At 53.1% G+C, this 21565-nt stretch overlaps 1 long non-coding RNA gene across 1 annotated transcript; it reads left to right on the plus strand.

The window, feature by feature from the left end:
* Positions 1-645: 645 nt before the first annotated feature.
* Positions 646-17090, plus strand: LOC138651678 (uncharacterized). Its single transcript, XR_011315514.1, has 4 exons — positions 646-664; positions 6380-6475; positions 16694-16812; positions 17035-17090. It is a non-coding gene; the product is annotated as an uncharacterized lncRNA (long non-coding RNA).
* Positions 17091-21565: the final 4475 nt, after the last annotated feature.

Consider the following 21565-nt stretch of genomic DNA (forward strand, 5'->3'; position numbering starts at 1 on the left):
CCGGCACATCCTCCTCCTCCTCCACCATATAACACCCGGCACGTCCTCCTCCTCCACCATATAACACCCGGCACGTTCTCCTCCTCCACCATATAACACCCGGCACGTCCTCCTCCTCCACCATATAACACCCGGCACGTCCTCCTCCTCCTCCTCCATATAACACCAGGCACATCCTCCTCCTCCTCCACCATATAACACCTGCACCCCTCCATGTATTACCCGTCATGCTCTGCTCCCGCACATTTTCAGGCTTCTGGCCTTGTTATGAGGTGATGTCTCCGCAGAGCATGCTAGGTAATATCCTGACTAGTCTGTCAGGTAAGGTCACGACCACGCGGAGCTCCAGGCCCCAGCCGACACTTACCACACATTCTTTCCTTCATCCAGACGACACTTAGGCCATCCTGGGCATTGTAGTGCAGCAGACAAGAGACCCCGGTACATACTGCGCATAGGAGTCTTCTCAGACAACCCGCGGCTCTGTCTGTATCAACGGCCAATCAGAGCCCAGTTGCTATCTGTGAACGACGCTCTACAGATAAATCGATGTCTCTGATTGGCTGCTGTGGGAACAGCTGACCAGCGAGTGGTTGCTATGGACAACACATCTCCTGTCAGGCCTGGTCTTCCGGCTGCTGAGGCGGGAAATGTCGGTAATGAGGTGTGGTGATACTGACTGCTGAGCCGTGTATCTAATCCCATCCTGTGTGATACTGACTGCTGAGCCGTGTATCTAATCCTCTCCTGTGTGATACTGACTGCTGAGCCGTGTATCTAATCCCATCCTGTGTGATACTGACTGCTGAGCCGTGTATCTAATCCTCCCCTGTGTGATACTGACTGCTGAGCCGTGTATCTAATCCTATCCTGTGTGATACTGACTGCTGAGCCGTGTATCTAATCCTATCCTGTGTGATACTGACTGCTGAACCGTGTATCTAATCCTCTCCTGTGTGATACTGACTGCTGAGCCGTGTATCTAATCCTCTCCTGTGTGATACTGTCTGCTGAACCGTGTATCTAATCCTCTCCTGTGTGATACTGACTGCTGAGCCGTGTATCTAATCCTCTCCTGTGTTATACTGACTGCTGAGCCGTGTATCTAATCCTCTCCTGTGTGATACTGACTGCTGAGCCGTGTATCTAATCCTCTCCTGTGTGATACTGACTGCTGAGCCGTGTATCTAATCCTATCCTGTGTTATACTGACTGCTGAGCCGTGTATCTAATCCTCTCCTGTGTGATACTGACTGCTGAGCCGTGTATCTAATCCTATCCTGTGTGATACTGACTGCTGAGCCGTGTATCTAATCCTATCCTGTGTGATACTGACTGCTGAGCCGTGTATCTAAACCCATCCTGTGTGATACTGACTGCTGAGCCGTGTATCTAATCCTCTCCTGTGTGATACTGACTGCTGAGCCGTGTATCTAATCCTCTCCTGTGTGATACTGTCTGCTGAACCGTGTATCTAATCCTCTCCTGTGTGATACTGACTGCTGAGCCGTGTATCTAATCCTCTCCTGTGTGATACTGACTGCTGAGCTGTGTATCTAATCCTCTCCTGTGTGATACTGACTGCTGAGCCGTGTATCTAATCCTCCCCTGTGTGATACTGACTGCTGAGCTGTGTATCTAATCCTCTCCTGTGTGATACTGTCTGCTGAACCGTGTATCTAATCCTCTCCTGTGTGATACTGTCTGCTGAACCGTGTATCTAATCCTCTCCTGTGTGATACTGACTGCTGAGCCGTGTATCTAATCCTCTCCTGTGTTATACTGACTGCTGAGCCGTGTATCTAATCCTCTCCTGTGTTATACTGACTGCTGAGCCGTGTATCTAATCCTCTCCTGTGTGATACTGACTGCTGAGCCGTGTATCTAATCCTCTCCTGTGTGATACTGACTGCTGAGCCGTGTATCTAATCCTCTCCTGTGTGATACTGACTGCTGAGCCGTGTATCTAATCCTCTCCTGTGTGATACTGTCTGCTGAACCGTGTATCTAATCCTCTCCTGTGTGATACTGTCTGCTGAACCGTGTATCTAATCCTCTCCTGTGTGATACTGACTGCTGAGCCGTGTATCTAATCCTCCCCTGTGTGATACTGACTGCTGAGCTGTGTATCTAATCCTCTCCTGTGTGATACTGTCTGCTGAACCGTGTATCTAATCCTCTCCTGTGTGATACTGTCTGCTGAACCGTGTATCTAATCCTCTCCTGTGTGATACTGACTGCTGAGCCGTGTATCTAATCCTCTCCTGTGTTATACTGACTGCTGAGCCGTGTATCTAATCCTCTCCTGTGTGATACTGACTGCTGAGCCGTGTATCTAATCCTCTCCTGTGTTATACTGACTGCTGAGCCGTGTATCTAATCCTCTCCTGTGTGATACTGACTGCTGAGCCGTGTATCTAATCCTCTCCTGTGTGATACTGACTGCTGAGCCGTGTATCTAATCCTCTCCTGTGTGATACTGTCTGCTGAACCGTGTATCTAATCCTCTCCTGTGTGATACTGTCTGCTGAACCGTGTATCTAATCCTCTCCTGTGTGATACTGACTGCTGAGCCGTGTATCTAATCCTCTCCTGTGTTATACTGACTGCTGAGCCGTGTATCTAATCCTCTCCTGTGTGATACTGACTGCTGAGCCGTGTATCTAATCCTCTCCTGTGTTATACTGACTGCTGAGCCGTGTATCTAATCCTCTCCTGTGTGATACTGACTGCTGAGCCGTGTATCTAATCCTCTCCTGTGTGATACTGACTGCTGAGCCGTGTATCTAATCCTCTCCTGTGTGATACTGACTGCTGAGCCGTGTATCTAATCCTCTCCTGTGTGATACTGTCTGCTGAACCGTGTATCTAATCCTCTCCTGTGTGATACTGTCTGCTGAACCGTGTATCTAATCCTCTCCTGTGTGATACTGACTGCTGAGCCGTGTATCTAATCCTCTCCTGTGTGATACTGTCTGCTGAGCCGTGTATCTAATCCTCTCCTGTGTGATACTGACTGCTGAGCCGTGTATCTAATCCTCTCCTGTATGATACTGTCTGCTGAGCCGTGTATCTAATCCTCTCCTGTGTGATACTGACTGCTGAGCCGTGTATCTAATCCTCTCCTGTGTGATACTGTCTGCTGAGCCGTGTATCTAATCCTCTCCTGTGTGATACTGACTGCTGAGCCGTGTATCTAATCCTCTCCTGTATGATACTGTCTGCTGAGCCGTGTATCTAATCCTCTCCTGTGTGATACTGACTGCTGAGCCGTGTATCTAATCCTCCCCTGTGTGATACTGTCTGCTGAGCCGTGTATCTAATCCTCTCCTGTGTGATACTGACTGCTGAGCCGTGTATCTAATGCTACTGGTGTGATACTATTAGCTTGGCGGTATCACACAGGAGAGGATTAGATACAGTGCCTCAGTGTTTCTGATTTTTCCTTCCCTCTTGATGATTCTTGTGAATTATTGGTGCATTGTAGGTACATGAGGTGTCAGTGGTATATAGGGGTGTGGTCCTGGTATATGGGGGGTTAGGTGGAAGGTATATAGTGGTTGGTTTGTAGGGGGTTCAGTGTCTGGTATATGACATGCAGCCTAAGTATATAGGTCATCCAGTGGTGGCAGGTATAAAGGGGATGCGGTCCATGTATATTGGGGTCCATTAGCTGGATTATTGGGGGTGTGGCAGGTATATAGGGGATGCGGTCCATGTATATAGGCGGCTTCATTGGCAGGTGTATAGGGGTCTATTAGCTGGATTATTGGGGTGCGGTGGCAGGTATATAGGGGATGTGGTCCATGTATTTAGGGGGGCTCTATTGGCAGGTATATAGGGGTCCATTAGCTGGATTATTGGGGTGTGGTGGCAGGTATATAGGGGATGTGGTCCATGTATTTAGGGGGGCTCTATTGGCAGGTATATAGGGGTCTATTAGCTGGATTATTGGGGTGCGGTGGCAGGTATATAGGGGATGTGGTCCATGTATATAGGCGGCTTCATTGGCAGGTGTATAGGGGTCTATTAGCTGGATTATTGGGGTGTGGTGGCAGGTATATAGGGGATGCGGTCCATGTATTTAGGGGGGCTCTATTGGCAGGTATATAGGGGTCCAGTGGCTGGATTATTGGGGTGTGGTGGCAGGTATATAGGGGATGTGGTCCATGTATTTAGGGGGGCTCTATTGGCAGGTATATAGGGGTCCATTAGCTGGATTATTGGGGTGTGGTGGCAGGTATATAGGGGATGCGGTCCATGTATATAGGGGGCTTCATTGGCAGGTGTATAGGGGTCCATTAGCTGGATTATTGGGGGTGTGGCAGGAATATAGGGGATGCGGTCCATGTATATAGGGGGCTTCATTGGCAGGTGTATAGGGGTCCATTAGCTGGATTATTGGGGGTGTGGCAGGAATATAGGGGATGCGGTCCATGTATATGGGGGCTTTATTGGCAGGTATATAGGGGTCCATTAGCTGGATTATTGGGGTGCGGTGGCAGGTATGTAGGGGATGCAGTCCATGTGTTTAGGGGGCTTCATTGGCAGGTATATAGGGGTCCATTAGCTGGATTATTGGGGTGCGGTGGCAGGTATATAGGTGATGCGGTCCATGTATATAGGGGTCCATTAGCTGGATTATTGAGGTGCGGTGGCCGGTATATAGGAGATGCGGTCCATGTATATAGGGGTCCATTAGCTGGATTATTGGGGTGCGGTGGCCGGTATATAGGTGATGCGGTCCATGTATATAGGGGTCCATTAGCTGGATTATTGAGGTGCGGTGGCCGGTATATAGGAGATGCGGTCCATGTATATAGGGGTCCGTTAGCTGGATTATTGGGGTGCGGTGGCAGGTATATAGGGGATGCGGTCCATGTATTTAGGGGGGCTCTATTGGCAGGTATATAGGGGTCCATTAGCTGGATTATTGGGGTGTGGTGGCAGGTATATAGGGGATGTGGTCCATGTATTTAGGGGGGCTCTATTGGCAGGTATATAGGGGTCCATTAGCTGGATTATTGGGGTGTGGTGGCAGGTATATAGGGGATGTGGTCCATGTATTTAGGGGGGCTCTATTGGCAGGTATATAGGGGTCCAGTGGCTGGATTATTGGGGTGTGGTGGCAGGTATATAGGGGATGTGGTCCATGTATTTAGGGGGGCTCTATTGGCAGGTATATAGGGGTCCATTAGCTGGATTATTGGGGTGTGGTGGCAGGTATATAGGGGATGCGGTCCATGTATATAGGGGGCTTCATTGGCAGGTGTATAGGGGTCCATTAGCTGGATTATTGGGGGTGTGGCAGGAATATAGGGGATGCGGTCCATGTATATGGGGGCTTTATTGGCAGGTATATAGGGGTCCATTAGCTGGATTATTGGGGTGCGGTGGCAGGTATGTAGGGGATGCGGTCCATGTGTTTAGGGGGCTTCATTGGCAGGTATATAGGGGTCCATTAGCTGGATTATTGGGGTGCGGTGGCAGGTATATAGGAGATGCGGTCCATGTATATAGGGGTCCATTAGCTGGATTATTGGGGTGCGGTGGCAGGTATGTAGGGGATGCGGTCCATGTGTTCAGGGGGCTTCATTGGCAGGTATATAGGGGTCCATTAGCTGGATTATTGGGGTGCGGTGGCAGGTATATAGGAGATGCGGTCCATGTATATAGGGGTCCGTTAGCTGGATTATTGGGGTGCGGTGGCCGGTATATAGGTGATGCGGTCCATGTATATAGGGGTCCGTTAGCTGGATTATTGGGGTGCGGTGGCCGGTATATAGGTGATGCGGTCCATGTATATAGGGGTCCATTAGCTGGATTATTGGGGTGCGGTGGCCGGTATATAGGAGATGCGGTCCATGTATATAGGGGTCCGTTAGCTGGATTATTGGGGTGCGGTGGCAGGTATATAGGAGATGCGGTCCATGTATATAGGGGTCCATTAGCTGGATTATTGGGGTGCGGTGGCCGGTATATAGGGGTCCATTAGCTGGATTATTGGGGTGCGGTGGCAGGTATATAGGAGATGCGGTTCATGTATATAGGGGTCCATTAGCTGGATTATTGGGGTGCGGTGGCCGGTATATAGGAGATGCGGTCCATGTATATAGGGGTCCGTTAGCTGGATTATTGGGGTGCGGTGGCCGGTATATAGGAGATGCGGTCCATGTATATAGGGGTCCGTTAGCTGGATTATTGGGGTGCGGTGGCAGGTATATAGGAGATGCGGTTCATGTATATAGGGGTCCGTTAGCTGGATTATTGGGGTGCGGTGGCCGGTATATAGGGGTCCATTAGCTGGATTATTGGGGTGCGGTGGCAGGTATGTACAGGTTCTGCACAGTGACCTTCTTTCTCTCTCTCGTTGTGACAGGCAGGCCTCCGCCATCACCTCGTGTTCCGGCGGTCTCCGTTCCTGTCCCCTGTGGTCCGGCTCTGATGACACAGGAAATGTTGGGAGCAGATAGAGGTAAGTGCTGCCATTCCCACACTGCGCACTGGAGAGGCTCCGCAGCTGCCATTGTCCGCCTGTCACTTCTATACAAGTCTATACAATGAAAACACAATTAAGTGCTTAAACTGAGAGGGACAGGGGAGGCAAGGGGGGTTCTTGTATGTTCAAAGGGGGTATTATCTTGCCTTCCATTAAAGGTGCATTTACTCCTGCATATCCTGGAAGCACATTCCCTGCCGCTGTATTCAGCCACATTTGGCCCCCGGCCCCTGCATGGGAAATAATCTGATAATCGTAGGTGAATAGTGATGATTGACAGCTTCACCGGCTGACGGTTTATCACAGCGATTACACGCTTTTTGGATACAGTTTTGTTCTCAGAAATGAGGGGTTCACGTCCTCATCAGTGTAACAGTTGGGAGCGCGTAGCTGAAACCGCACAGGCAGAATTATTTTGGTCAAGGACACAAAACAGGTAGGAAATGGTCCAGTGATGGAGTGTTGGTTTTCTTTCCAAAGTCTTTTATGACATATCAATAAGTGACGTCTCCTCCCCATATCCTGAGAGCGGAGCCGGTCAGGCCGCACTTTCTCCGCACCGCTACTAATGTCTGATCCCATCTCCTCTTGTTCCAAAACTGTCCTGTCCCCAGGATCCTGTACCAAGACCCTCACGTCGGCTGCTATAAAGGCCGGCGTCACACTAGGCGTAAGTAAATACGGTCCGTTTATTACGGCCGTAATACGTAGTAATTGTCGCAAAACACTGTTCCGTATTCAATGCGAGGATGCGATTTTTACACACAAATTTATCCGTGTGCCATCCGTATGGCTTCTGTACGGCGATTTTTTTTATTTTATTTTTTTTTTCTCTCTCTCGCAGGCCTGCAAAATGGACATATCATGGATCCATCGGCTCAAATATTCTTAAGAACATATATACAGTGTGTGTGTGTATGTGTGTGTATATATATATATATATATATATATATATATATATATATCTCTGATGTGTGTGTGCATGCATACATACATACATACATACCTAAGATGGTGGCCCCATTCTAACACATCGAGTATTCTAGAATATGCATGTCCACGTAGTATATTGCCCAGCCACGTATGTCACAGGTTAAAAAATAAAATATAAACATAGACTCGTCTTCCGAGGGCCCCTTGTAGTGACGTTATGGCAGGTCCTTCTCCCATACCATCCTTGCGACCGACCGGAACCTGCCGCTTGCATAGAGCGGTCACCGGAGCGTCACGAGGAGCGGGAAAGGCGGCGGAAGGTGAGTATATAATGATTTTTTTTTATTTTTTTTAATTATTTTTAACATTCGATCCTTTTACTATTGACGCTGCATAGGCAGCATCAATAGTAAAAAGTTGGTCACACAGGGTTAATAGCGGCGGTAACGGAGTGAGTTACCCGCGGCATAACGCTGTCCGTTACCGCTGGCATTAACCCTGTGTGAGTGGTGACTGCGGGGAGTATGGAGGGACTAATCGGACTGTGGGCGTCGCTGATTGGTCGCGGCAGCCATGACAGGCAGCTGGCGAGACCGCCGGCTTTTCCTATCTCCTTCACAAACCCGACCAGATAGGAGACCTGGTTACATACAGTAAACCATCTCATATCCCTTCTTTCATTACATATTCCTCTTTAGTAATGTAAGAAGTGTCTTTGTGTCAAATTTGGGGTCTCTAGCTATTAAATTAAAGGGTTAAATCCCGGAAAAATATCTGCCCTCAGTCACTGGTTTTCCCACTCTGGCGGAGAAAATTGCACGGGAGCCCACGCCAATTTTTTTTCCGGGATTTAACCCTTTAATAGCTAGAGACCCCAAATTTGACACCAAGACACTTCTTACATTACTAAAGAGGAATATGTAATAAAAGAAGGGATATGAGATGGATTACTGTATGTAACATGTGTCATGTCATGTCGGGTTTGTGAAGGAGATGGGAAAAGCCGGCGATTGAATTACCAGCTTCTCTGCTATCTAACACTGAATTAAATATATATATATCTATACTATGTGTAGACCTTTATTCTACCTATTCTATTGTCAGTGTGATGTTACTGTACACCGCGCTGAATTGCTGTCTTTTCTATAGAACACCGCTGCGTATTTCTTGCAAGTCACATGCATGGTCCGTGTGTAATCCGTAATTTTCTCGCCCTCAGACTTTCATTGACGTTTTTTTTCTTGCACAATACGCTGACAAACGCAGCATGCTGCGATTTTCTACGCCCGTAACATACTGTATATTACGGATGCGTAATATACGGCAGATATTAGCTGCCCCATAGAGAATCATTGCGCCGTGTGCAATGCGTATTTTCTGGACGTATTTTCTGCGCTCATACGTCTGTAAAACTCGCTAGTGTGACGCCGGCCAAACTCGTCTTAAACACTTGGGTAGAGGAGACCAGTAAGAGCGTCATTATGACCCTGCAGCCATCGGCCACAGTGGAAATCGCAGGGAATAATATGTCCTCCGTTCATCGCCCCCGATGCAGGTGGGATAGTGAAACCGCCATACACTTGAGATGGACGTCGGCCGCCATTAGACAATTATCTGTCTTGGTGCTCTCTCTGGATTGACCACCCGTATATGGCACCCCCTTTCCAGACTCAAATTCCTCCCCCACCCTCCCCGTAAAGGGCGTTATGTTTATGAACTCCTCGCTCCCAACCCCCACATATTATGCCCTCTCTCTGGATTCACCACTTCGTATACAGCTCCCTGTCGTCGCACCCCCCACCCCCATATACAGTGCCCTCACGCCAGACTCTCGGCCCCCCACATACAGGGCGCCCTCTCTCTGGAGTCCACTCCTCGTATGTGGCGCCATTTCTGGACTCCTCTCTCCAGATTCGCCCCTGCACACGGCGCCCTCTCTATGGACCCCCCCATAAACGGCGATCTCTCCCTCCGGACTCCCTGCCCCCATATACAGCGGCCTGCCCCTTTCTCCGGACTCTCCCCAGTACATGGCTCCCTTTCTCCGGGAGACAGAAGTTTTTCTTTGTCCAGATCCATCGTACTCTCTGCAGCCATCGCCTCCTGTAAGGTTTTATGGAAGCCTTTGCTCTTCTGCTACCAATTAATCGGAGTGGACGGCTCGTTCTGTGCGGTGGTCTCCCCATGTGATCAGGACCCAGTCACGCCTGTCCTCTGTCCTTCGCCTTTGATCCTGTTACCTGCTCCTCCGCCCTCCCCCACTCACAAGGAATGTGGACCACCGTTTGTCCTGTGTGACGTCTTTTCCATGTTGCTGCTCCTTTAGGATCCAGTAAGAGTCTAGCCACATGTTTGGGCCTATAGTGATGAGCGAATATACTCGTTACTCGAGATTTCTCTAGCACGCTCGGGGGTCCTCCGAGTAATTTTTAGTATTCGGAGATTTAGTTTTTCTTACCGCAGCTAAATGATTTACATCTGATAGCCAGCATAAGTACATGTGGGGGTTGCCTCGTTGCTAGGGAATCCCCACATGTACTTATGCTGGCTAACAGATGTAAATCATTCAGCTGCGGCAAGAAAAACCTTAATCTCCGAACACTAAAAATTACTCAGAGGACCCCCGAGCGTGCTAGAGAAATCTCATGTAACGAGTATATTCGCTCATCACTGCCTATCAGACTTGTGATTTCGGTGCCGATCATTATGGCCGGACGTTTTCACTCTTTGCTGTCACTGATGTGATCGTGGCAAGTGAGCCGCACGTCTGTAGTGAATGGTGTCACTTATTGTGATGTTCTGCTCTCCCTCTGGCTCGGATCTGCCCCCGGCCGTCACTTATTGTGATGTTTTGCTCTCCCTCTGGCTCGGATCTTCCCCCGGAGGTCACTTATTGTGATGTTCTGCTCTCCCTCTGGCTCGGATCTGCCCCCGGCCGTCACTTATTGTGATGTTCTGCTCTCCCTCTGGCTCGGATCTGCCCCCGGCCGTCACTTATTGTGATGTTCTGCTCTCCCTCTGGCTCGGATCTGCCCCCGGCCGTCACTTATTGTGATGTTCTGCTCTCCCTCTGGCTCGGATCTGCCCCCGGCCGTCACTTATTGTGATGTTCTGCTCTCCCTCTGGCTCGGATCTGCCCCCAGCCGTCACTTATTGTGATGTTCTGCTCTCCCTCTGGCTCGGATCTGCCCTCGGCCGTCACTTATTGTGGTGATCTGCTCTCCCTCTGGCTCTGATCTCCCCCTTGTCGTCACTTATTGTGATGTTCTGCTCTCCCTCTGGCTCGGATCTGCCCCCGGCCGTCACTTATTGTGATGTTCTGCTCTCCCTCTGGCACGGATCTGCCCTCGGCCGTCACTTATTGTGGTGATCTGCTCTGCCTCTGGCTCGGATCTGCCCCCGGAGGTCACTTATTGTGATGTTCTGCTCTCCCTCTGGCACGGATCTGCCCCCGGCCGTCACTTATTGTGATGTTTTGCTCTCCCTCTGGCTCGGATCTGCCCCCGGCCGTCACTTATTGTGATGTTCTGCTCTCCCTCTGGCACGGATCTGCCCTCGGCCGTCACTTATTGTGGTGATCTGCTCTGCCTCTGGCTCGGATCTGCCCTCGGCCGTCACTTATTGTGGTGATCTGCTCTCCCTCTGGCTCTGATCTCCCCCTTGTCGTCACTTATTGTGATGTTCTGCTCTCCCTCTGGCTCGGATCTGCCCCCAGCCGTCACTTATTGTGATGTTCTGCTCTCCCTCTGGCTCGGATCTGCCCCCGGCCGTCACTTATTGTGATGTTCTGCTCTCCCTCTGGCTCGGATCTGCCCCCGGCCGTCACTTATTGTGATGTTCTGCTCTCCCTCTGGCTCGGATCTGCCCCCGGCCGTCACTTATTGTGATGTTCTGCTCTCCCTCTGGCTCGGATCTGCCCTCGGCCGTCACTTATTGTGGTGATCTGCTCTCCCTCTGGCTCTGATCTCCCCCTTGTCGTCACTTATTGTGATGTTCTGCTCTCCCTCTGGCTCGGATCTGCCCCCGGCCGTCACTTATTGTGATGTTCTGCTCTCCCTCTGGCACGGATCTGCCCTCGGCCGTCACTTATTGTGGTGATCTGCTCTGCCTCTGGCTCGGATCTGCCCCCGGAGGTCACTTATTGTGATGTTCTGCTCTCCCTCTGGCACGGATCTGCCCCCGGCCGTCACTTATTGTGATGTTTTGCTCTCCCTCTGGCTCGGATCTGCCCCTGGAGGTCACTTATTGTGATGTTCTGCTCTCCCTCTGGCTCGGATCTGCCCCCGGCCGTCACTTATTGTGATGTTCTGCTCTCCCTCTGGCTCGGATCTGCCCCCGGAGGTCACTTATTGTGATGTTCTGCTCTCCCTCTGGCACGGATCTGCCCCCGGAGGTCACTTATTGTGATGTTCTGCTCTCCCTCTGGCTCGGATCTTCCCCCGGCCGTCACTTATTGTGATGTTCTGCTCTCCCTCTGGCTCGGATCTGCCCCCGGAGGTCACTTATTGTGATGTTCTGCTCTCCCTCTGGCACGGATCTGCCCCCGGCCGTCACTTATTGTGATGTTTTGCTCTCCCTCTGGCTCGGATCTGCCCCTGGAGGTCACTTATTGTGATGTTCTGCTCTCCCTCTGGCTCGGATCTGCCCCCGGCCGTCACTTATTGTGATGTTCTGCTCTCCCTCTGGCTCGGATCTGCCCCCGGAGGTCACTTATTGTGATGTTCTGCTCTCCCTCTGGCTCGGATCTTCCCCCGGAGGTCACTTATTGTGATGTTCTGCTCTCCCTCTGGCTCGGATCTTCCCCCGGAGGTCACTTATTGTGATGTTCTGCTCTCCCTCTGGCACGGATCTGCCCCCAGAGGTCACTTATTGTGATGTTCTGCTCTGGCTCGGATCTGCCCCCGGAGGTCACTTATTGTGATGTTCTGCTCTCCCTCTGGCTCGGATCTTCCCCCGGAGGTCACTTATTGTGATGTTCTGCTCTCCCTCTGGCACGGATCTGCCCCCGGTCCTCACTTATTGTGATGTTCTGCTCTCCCTCTGGCTCGGATCTGCCCCCGGTCGTCACTTACTGTGATGTTCTGCTCTGGCTCGGATCTGCCCCCGGAGGTCACTTATTGTGATGTTCTGCTCTCCCTCTGGCTCGGATCTTCCCCCGGAGGTCACTTATTGTGATGTTCTGCTCTCCCTCTGGCACGGATCTGCCCCCGGTCCTCACTTATTGTGATGTTCTGCTCTCCCTCTGGCTCGGATCTGCCCCCGGTCGTCACTTATTGTGATGTTCTGCTCTCCCTCTGGCACGGATCTTCCCCCGGAGGTCACTTATTGTGATGTTCTGCTCTCCCTCTGGCTCGGATCTGCCCCGGTCCTCACTTATTGTGATGTTCTGCTCTCCCTCTGGCTCGGATCTGCCCCCGGTCGTCACTTACTGTGATGTTCTGCTCTGGCTCGGATCTGCCCCCGGTCGTCACTTATTGTGATGTTCTGCTCTCCCTCTGGCTCGGATCTGCCCCCGGCCGTCACTTATTGTGATGTTCTGCTCTCCCTCTGGCTCGGATCTGCCCCCGGCCGTCACTTATTGTGATGTTCTGCTCTCCCTCTGGCTCGGATCTGCCCCCGGCCGTCACTTATTGTGATGTTCTGCTCTCCCTCTGGCTCGGATCTGCCCCCAGCCGTCACTTATTGTGATGTTCTGCTCTCCCTCTGGCTCGGATCTGCCCTCGGCCGTCACTTATTGTGGTGATCTGCTCTCCCTCTGGCTCTGATCTCCCCCTTGTCGTCACTTATTGTGATGTTCTGCTCTCCCTCTGGCTCGGATCTGCCCCCGGCCGTCACTTATTGTGATGTTCTGCTCTCCCTCTGGCACGGATCTGCCCTCGGCCGTCACTTATTGTGGTGATCTGCTCTGCCTCTGGCTCGGATCTGCCCCCAGAGGTCACTTATTGTGATGTTTTGCTCTCCCTCTGGCACGGATCTGCCCCCGGCCGTCACTTATTGTGATGTTTTGCTCTCCCTCTGGCTCGGATCTGCCCCCGGCCGTCACTTATTGTGATGTTCTGCTCTCCCTCTGGCACGGATCTGCCCTCGGCCGTCACTTATTGTGGTGATCTGCTCTGCCTCTGGCTCGGATCTGCCCTCGGCCGTCACTTATTGTGGTGATCTGCTCTCCCTCTGGCTCTGATCTCCCCCTTGTCGTCACTTATTGTGGTGATCTGCTCTCCCTCTGGCTCGGATCTTCCCCCGGCCGTCACTTATTGTGATGTTCTGCTCTCCCTCTGGCTCGGATCTGCCCCCGGAGGTCACTTATTGTGATGTTCTGCTCTCCCTCTGGCACGGATCTGCCCCCGGCCGTCACTTATTGTGATGTTTTGCTCTCCCTCTGGCTCGGATCTGCCCCTGGAGGTCACTTATTGTGATGTTCTGCTCTCCCTCTGGCTCGGATCTGCCCCCGGCCGTCACTTATTGTGATGTTCTGCTCTCCCTCTGGCTCGGATCTGCCCCCGGAGGTCACTTATTGTGATGTTCTGCTCTCCCTCTGGCTCGGATCTTCCCCCGGAGGTCACTTATTGTGATGTTCTGCTCTCCCTCTGGCTCGGATCTTCCCCCGGAGGTCACTTATTGTGATGTTCTGCTCTCCCTCTGGCACGGATCTGCCCCCAGAGGTCACTTATTGTGATGTTCTGCTCTGGCTCGGATCTGCCCCCGGAGGTCACTTATTGTGATGTTCTGCTCTCCCTCTGGCTCGGATCTTCCCCCGGAGGTCACTTATTGTGATGTTCTGCTCTCCCTCTGGCACGGATCTGCCCCCGGTCCTCACTTATTGTGATGTTCTGCTCTCCCTCTGGCTCGGATCTGCCCCCGGTCGTCACTTATTGTGATGTTCTGCTCTCCCTCTGGCACGGATCTTCCCCCGGAGGTCACTTATTGTGATGTTCTGCTCTCCCTCTGGCTCGGATCTGCCCCGGTCCTCACTTATTGTGATGTTCTGCTCTCCCTCTGGCTCGGATCTGCCCCCGGTCGTCACTTACTGTGATGTTCTGCTCTGGCTCGGATCTGCCCCCGGTCGTCACTTATTGTGATGTTCTGCTCTCCCTCTGGCACGGATCTTCCCCCGGAGGTCACTTATTGTGATGTTCTGCTCTCCCTCTGGCTCGGATCTGCCCCGGTCCTCACTTATTGTGATGTTCTGCTCTCCCTCTGGCTCGGATCTGCCCCCGGTCGTCACTTACTGTGATGTTCTGCTCTGGCTCGGATCTGCCCCCGGTCGTCACTTATTGTGATGTTCTGCTCTCCCTCTGGCACGGATCTGCCCCCAGAGGTCACTTATTGTGATGTTCTGCTCTCCCTCTGGTCGGCGCACGCTGGATCTCAGCCGTTCATTTAACGGAAAGTCAGAAATATTGTTAAACAAATTCCTATCAACGTTACTGTGTTTGTATAACAGTCATATAGATATCATGTAATACTGAAAATCTCTTTATTCTACTGATCTTTTTATAGAAATGTTATTGTGCAATTTTCTTAATTAAAATTATTTGATAAAAAAAAAAAACCCGAACCTATTTGTATAGCTACATAGCTATATTCCTAGAGGCATTGTCCCCTATGAGGACGCTCTGTCTCCGCACCGTGTGTCCACCAGCAGACTGTGCTTCCATACACTGGTCACCGCCACCATCCTGTAGTAAGATACAGGAGATCTGCCTGTGACCTGTGCACACAGCCTAAAGGATCAGATCCTTGTGGTCCTGGTGGAGGGGTTAATGGCTCCATCTTGGTTCCCACCTTGTCTCTGATAATGTCAACACTTTGATCACGTAACGCTCATGTGCAGACTCCACGCTGCGGGGAATTCCTGAGCACGTTCCATCCTGTCACCGGCGGCACGTTACCTGACCGCGTCCAGCACACCCTGATCTCATCCCCCTGAGCCTGAAGATGAGAATGACGGGGTGGTGTATACCGAGGGTGTGCGGCAGCGGTGGTATATACCGAGGGTGTGCGGCGGTGTGGTGTATACCGAGGGCACGCAGTGGTGTGTACCGAGGGTGCGTGACTGTGGTATATACCGAGGGTGCGCGACTGTGGTATATACTGAGGGCACACGGTGGTGCGCTATAGAGTGAGGGTGCGTAGCGGCGGTGGTGTATACAGAGGGCGCGCGGCGGTGTGCTATAGAGTGAGGGTGCGTGGCGGCGGTGGTATATACCGAGGGTGTGTGGCGGTGGTGGTATATACCGAGGGTGTGTGGTGGTGGTGTATACAGAGGGCGTGCGGCGGTGTGGTATATACCGAGGGTGTGTGGCGGTGGTGTATACCGAGGGCGCGCGGCGGTGTGCTATAGAGTGAGGGTGCGTGGCGGCGGTGGTATATACCGAGGGTGTGTGGCGGTGGTGTATACCGAGGGTGCGCGGCGGTGTGCTATAGAGTGAGGGTGCGTGGCGGCGGTGTGGTGCTGTCAGGACCTGCGGTGATGGATTTGCTGCCCCCTGGTCCGTAGATGTCAGGCCTCTTGTGTTATTTCAGCGTCTCCTTATCACTGTGCTGCTTTGTCCATTGATGCCTCCTGGCCCTGCAGTGATGGCCGCTCATCCGTCCGTCCGTCCGTCCTCTGTGAAGTGACAGATGGTAATGGATGGGCTGTAGCTTTCATGTCCGTCCCTCAGCAGTGGAGAGAGCTGTAAGGGAGGTCATGATAGATCTGCTTGTGTCACTCATCATCCCCGGACCCCCGCAGTGTCCCCTCCTCGGTCACTGACACATGACAGGAGTCCAGGGGGTGAGGGGCTCTGGCCACAGCGGGGGGCCACATGTCAGTGTAAGTAATGCCATCCTCACATCCACCATATTATGGGGTCCGGATCACAGAAACGATCACCTGCGTCAGATCTCTCCAGTGATGAAACCGCGGCGCCATCATGTGAACACGGCATTAATGCAGCGGGAAGTATCACAAAATCTCAGCAAAAAAAAATCCAAGACATGAATTTTGGCTACAGAAAGTTGAGACTAAATGCTGCTGCCATTTGCTCTATTTCTTCCACAATTTATCACAAACGGCCACAAACATGGTAAAACCGTAGCGTGGAAACGTGGCCGCTGCGTCTGTCAAAAACAACTCGTTTTCTAGAAATTCCTCCAGAAAATGCTCCGAGCAGAAGGTTTTGTTTCTTTGCAGTTTGGAGCATTTTCCACCAGGTCTCCTCTCCTAATAGTAATATGCACTTTCTTTCTTTTTCTTTATTTTTTTTTTTTCACCAGACAATTTTCAAAACCTGAAGCAGAAAATAAAAGGCTCCAAATCTGAGCATGAAAGTGATTTTCCGATAAAAACTGACCGGGATGAGCCGCCACGGCCGCGTCCCCACTGTGCGGGTCTGGTGAGTTCTTGCAGATTGTTTGTGCCTATTCGTTTGTGTGGCTTGTGAGTTTTTTGCAGTTCTTTTTGAGTGTTTTTTTCTGCTGCATTTTTTGTCTTCTTACTCATGTTTTAATAAAGTTTCTTTTGTTTTTGATTCTGCCTAATGTTTGTCTTTCATAAAGCTTTATCGATAGTCGTGCAGATTCCGCACTAAACATGCATGTGTGGTTTTTACCTGCAGATTATTTTCATCTCATTAAAGTCTATGGGGAAACTCCGCAAATAAAACTCCTATTTACCCCAAAAGGAATTGTCACCTTGTGGATTTCCAGCGCCCGCAGGTCAGTACAGCCGAGTGCGTGCGAGGTTTAGACCAATCCACTTCACTGCAACTGTAAGACGCACGTAGTGGAAATATCACCAGAAATGTGCCCAGTGCTCTACGTGGGAACTTCATCTAGATTCTTCGTGTTGTGGCCAAATAGGACTTAGGTAAATGTCCCCTGATATCACCGTGATGCCTCCTGTCCCCTGATATCACCATGACACCTCCTGTCCCCTAATATCACCGTGACGCCTCCTGTCCCCTGATATCACCGTGACGCCTCCTGTCCCCTGATATCACCGTGACGCCTCCTGTCCCCTAATATCACCGTGACGCCTCCTGTCCCCTGATATCACCATGGTGCCTCCTGTCCCCTGATATCACCATGGTGCCTCCTGTCCCCTGATATCACCATGGTGCCTCCTGTCCCCTGATATCACCGTGACGCCTCCTGTCCCCTGATATCACCGTGACGCCTCCTGTCCCCTGATATCACCGTGACGCCTCCTGTCCCCTGATATCACCATGGTGCCTCCTGTCCCCTGATATCACCGTGACGCCTCCTGTCCCCTAATATCACCGTGACGCCTCCTGTCCCCTGATATCACCGTGACGCCTCCTGTCCCCCGATATCACCGTGGTGCCTCCTGTCCCCTAATATCACCGTGACGCCTCCTGTCCCCTGATATCACCGTGACGCCTCCTGTCCCCTGATATCACCGTGACGCCTCCTGTCCCCTGATATCACCGTGACGCCTCCTGTCCCCTGATATCACCGTGACGCCTCCTGTCCCCTGATATCACCGTGGTGCCTCCTGTCCCCTGATATCACCGTGACGCCTCCTGTCCCCTGATATCACCGTGACGCCTCCTGTCCCCTGATATCACCGTGACGCCTCCTGTCCCCTAATATCACCGTGACGCCTCCTGTCCCCTGATATCACCGTGACGCCTCCTGTCCCCCGATATCACCGTGGTGCCTCCTGTCCCCTGATATCACCGTGGTGCCTCCTGTCCCCTGATATCACCGTGACGCCTCCTGTCCCCTGATATCACCGTGACGCCTCCTGTCCCCTGATATCACCGTGACGCCTCCTGTCCCCTGATATCACCGTGGTGCCTCCTGTCCCCTGATATCACCGTGACGCCTCCTGTCCCCTGATATCACCGTGACGCCTCCTGTCCCCTGATATCACCGTGACGCCTCCTGTCCCCTGATATCACCGTGACGCCTCCTGTCCCCTGATATCACCGTGACGCCTCCTGTCCCCTGATATCACCGTGGTGCCTCCTGTCCCCCGATATCACCGTGACGCCTCCTGTCCCCCGATATCACCGTGACGCCTCCTGTCCCCTGATATCACCGTGGTGCCTCCTGTCCCCTGATATCACCGTGACGCCTCCTGTCCCCTGATATCACCGTGGTGCCTCCTGTCCCCCGATATCACCGTGACGCCTCCTGTCCCCCGATATCACCGTGACGCCTCCTGTCCCCTGATATCACCGTGACGCCTCCTGTCCCCTGATATCACCGTGGTGCCTCCTGTCCCCTGATATCACCGTGACGCCTCCTGTCCCCTGATATCACCGTGACGCCTCCTGTCCCCTGATATCACCGTGACGCCTCCTGTCCCCTGATATCACCGTGGTGCCTCCTGTCCCCTGATATCACCGTGATGCCTCCTGTCCCCTGATATCACCGTGGTGCCTCCTGTCCCCTGATATCACCGTGACGCCTCCTGTCCCCTGATATCACCGTGACGCCTCCTGTCCCCTGATATCACCGTGGTGCCTCCTGTCCCCTGATATCACCGTGATGCCTCCTGTCCCCTGATATCACCGTGGTGCCTCCTGTCCCCTGATATCACCGTGACGCCTCCTGTCCCCTGATATCACCGTGACTCCTCCTGTCCCCTAATATCACCGTGACGCCTCCTGTCCCCTGATATCACCGTGACGCCTCCTGTCCCCTAATATCACCGTGACTCCTCCTGTCCCCTAATATCACCGTGACGCCTCCTGTCCCCTAATATCACCGTGACGCCTCCTGTCCCCTATCGCTATGGTGCCTCCTGTCCCCTAATATCACCACATGCCTCCTGTCCCCTGATATCGCCACGTGCCTCCTGTCTCCTAATATCGCCACGTGCCTCCTGTCCCCTGTCCCCTGATATCGCTACGTGCCTCCTGTCCCTTAATATCACCACGTGCCTCCTGTCCCCTGATATCACTGTGGTGCCTCATGTCCCCTAATATCGCCATGATGCCTCCTGTCCCCTGATATCGCCACGTGCCTCCTGTCCTCTGATATCGCCACGATGACCCTTGGCCCCTAGTACCGCCGCGGTGCCTCCTGTCTCCTAATATTGCCGCGGGGCCTCCTGTATCCTAATATTGCTGTTGTGCCTCCTGTCCCCTGATATCGCCACGATGACCCTTGGCCCCTGATATCGCCAGTGCCTCCTGTCTCCTAATATCTCCGTGGTGCCTCCTGGCCCCTAATATCTCCGTGGTGCCTCCTGGCTCCTAATATCTCCGTGGTGCCTCCTGGCCCCTAATATCTCCGTGGTGCCTCCTGGCCCCTGATATCGCCGGTGCCTCCTGTCTCCTAATATTGCCGTGGTGCCTCCTGGCCCCTGATATTGCCGTGGTGCCTCCTGGCCCCTGATATCGCCGGTGCCTCCTGTCTCCTAATATTGCCGTGGTGCCTCCTGTCTCCTAATATCGCCATGGTGCCTCCTGGCCCCTAATATCTCTGTGGTGCCTCCTGGCCCCTGATATCACCGGTGCCTCCTGTCTCCTAATATCGCCATGGTGCCTCCTGGCCCCTGATATCGCCGGTGCCTCCTGTCTCCTAATATCGCCATGGTGCCTCCTGGCCCCTGATATCGCCGGTGCCTCCTGGCTCCTGATATCGCCGTGGTGCCTCCCGGCCCCTGATATCGCCGGTGCCTCCTGGCCCCTGATATCGCCGGTGCCTCCTGGCCCCTAATATCTCCGTGGTGCCTCCTGGCCCCTGATATCGCCATGGTGCCTCCTGGCCCCTGATATCGCCGGTGCCTCCTGGCTCCTGATATCGCCGTGGTGCCTCCTGGCCCCTGATATCGCCAGTGCCTCCTGTCTCCTAATACGACGTGGTGCCTCCTGGCCCCTAATAACTCTGGTGCCTCCTGTCCCCTGATATCACCGGTGCCTCCTGGCCCCTGATATCACCGGTGCCTCCTGGCCCCTGATATCTCCGTGGTGCCTCCTGGCCCCTAATATCTCCGTGGTGCCTCCTGGCCCCTAATATCTCCGTGGTGCCTCCTGGCCCCTGATATCGCCGGTGCCTCCTGGCCCCTAATATTGCCGAGGTGCCTCCTGGCCCCTGATATCGCCACGATGACCCTTGGCCCTAATATCTCCGTGGTGCCTCCTGGCTCCTGATATCGCCGTGGTGCCTCCTGGCCCCTAATATCTCCGTGGTGCCTCCTGGCCCCTGATATCGCCGGTGCCTCCTGTCTCCTAATATTGCCATGGTGCCTCCTGGCCCCTGATATCGCCACGATGACCCTTGGCCCCTAATATCTCCGTGGTGCCTCCTGGCTCCTGATATCGCCGTGGTGCCTCCTGGCCCCTAATATCTCCGTGGTGCCTCCTGGCCCCTGATATCGCCGGTGCCTCCTGGCTTCTGATATCGCCATGGTGCCTCCTGGCTTCTGATATCGCCATGGTGCCTCCTGGCCCCTGATATCGCCGGTGCCTCCTGGCCCCTGATATTGCCGTGGTGCCTCCTGGCCCCTAATATCTCCGTGGTGCCTCCTGGCCCCTAATATCTCCGTGGTGCCTCCTGGCCCCTAATATCTCCGTGGTGCCTCCTGGCCCCTGATATCGCCATGGTGCCTCCTGTCCCCTGATATCACCGGTGCCTCCTGCCTCCTGATATCTCCGTAGTGCCTCCTGGCCCCTAATATCTCCGTGGTGCCTCCTGGCCCCTGATATCTCTGTGGTGCCTCCTGGCCCCTGATATCGCCGGTGCCTCCTGGCCCCTGATATCGCCGGTGCCTCCTGTCTCCTAATATTGCCGTGGTGCCTCCTGGCCCCTGATATCGCCGGTGCCTCCTGTCTCCTAATATTGCCGTGGTGCCTCCTGGCCCCTGATATCGCCACGATGACCCTTGGCCCCTAATATCTCCGTGGTGCCTCCTGGCTCCTGATATCGCCGTTTTGCCTCCTGGCCCCTAATATCTCCGTGGTGCCTCCTGGCCCCTGATATCGCCATGGTGCCTCCTGGCTTCTGATATCGCCATGGTGCCTCCTGGCTTCTGATATCGCCATGGTGCCTCCTGGCCCCTGATATCTCCGTGGTGCCTCCTGGCCCCTAATATCTCCGTGGTGCCTCCTGGCCCCTGATATCGCCGGTGCCTCCTGTCTCCTAATATTGCCGTGGTGCCTCCTGGCCCCTGAT

The sequence above is a fragment of the Ranitomeya imitator genome, chromosome 10 (assembly GCF_032444005.1).
Source record: "Ranitomeya imitator isolate aRanImi1 chromosome 10, aRanImi1.pri, whole genome shotgun sequence".
Classification (NCBI taxonomy): domain Eukaryota; kingdom Metazoa; phylum Chordata; class Amphibia; order Anura; family Dendrobatidae; genus Ranitomeya; species Ranitomeya imitator.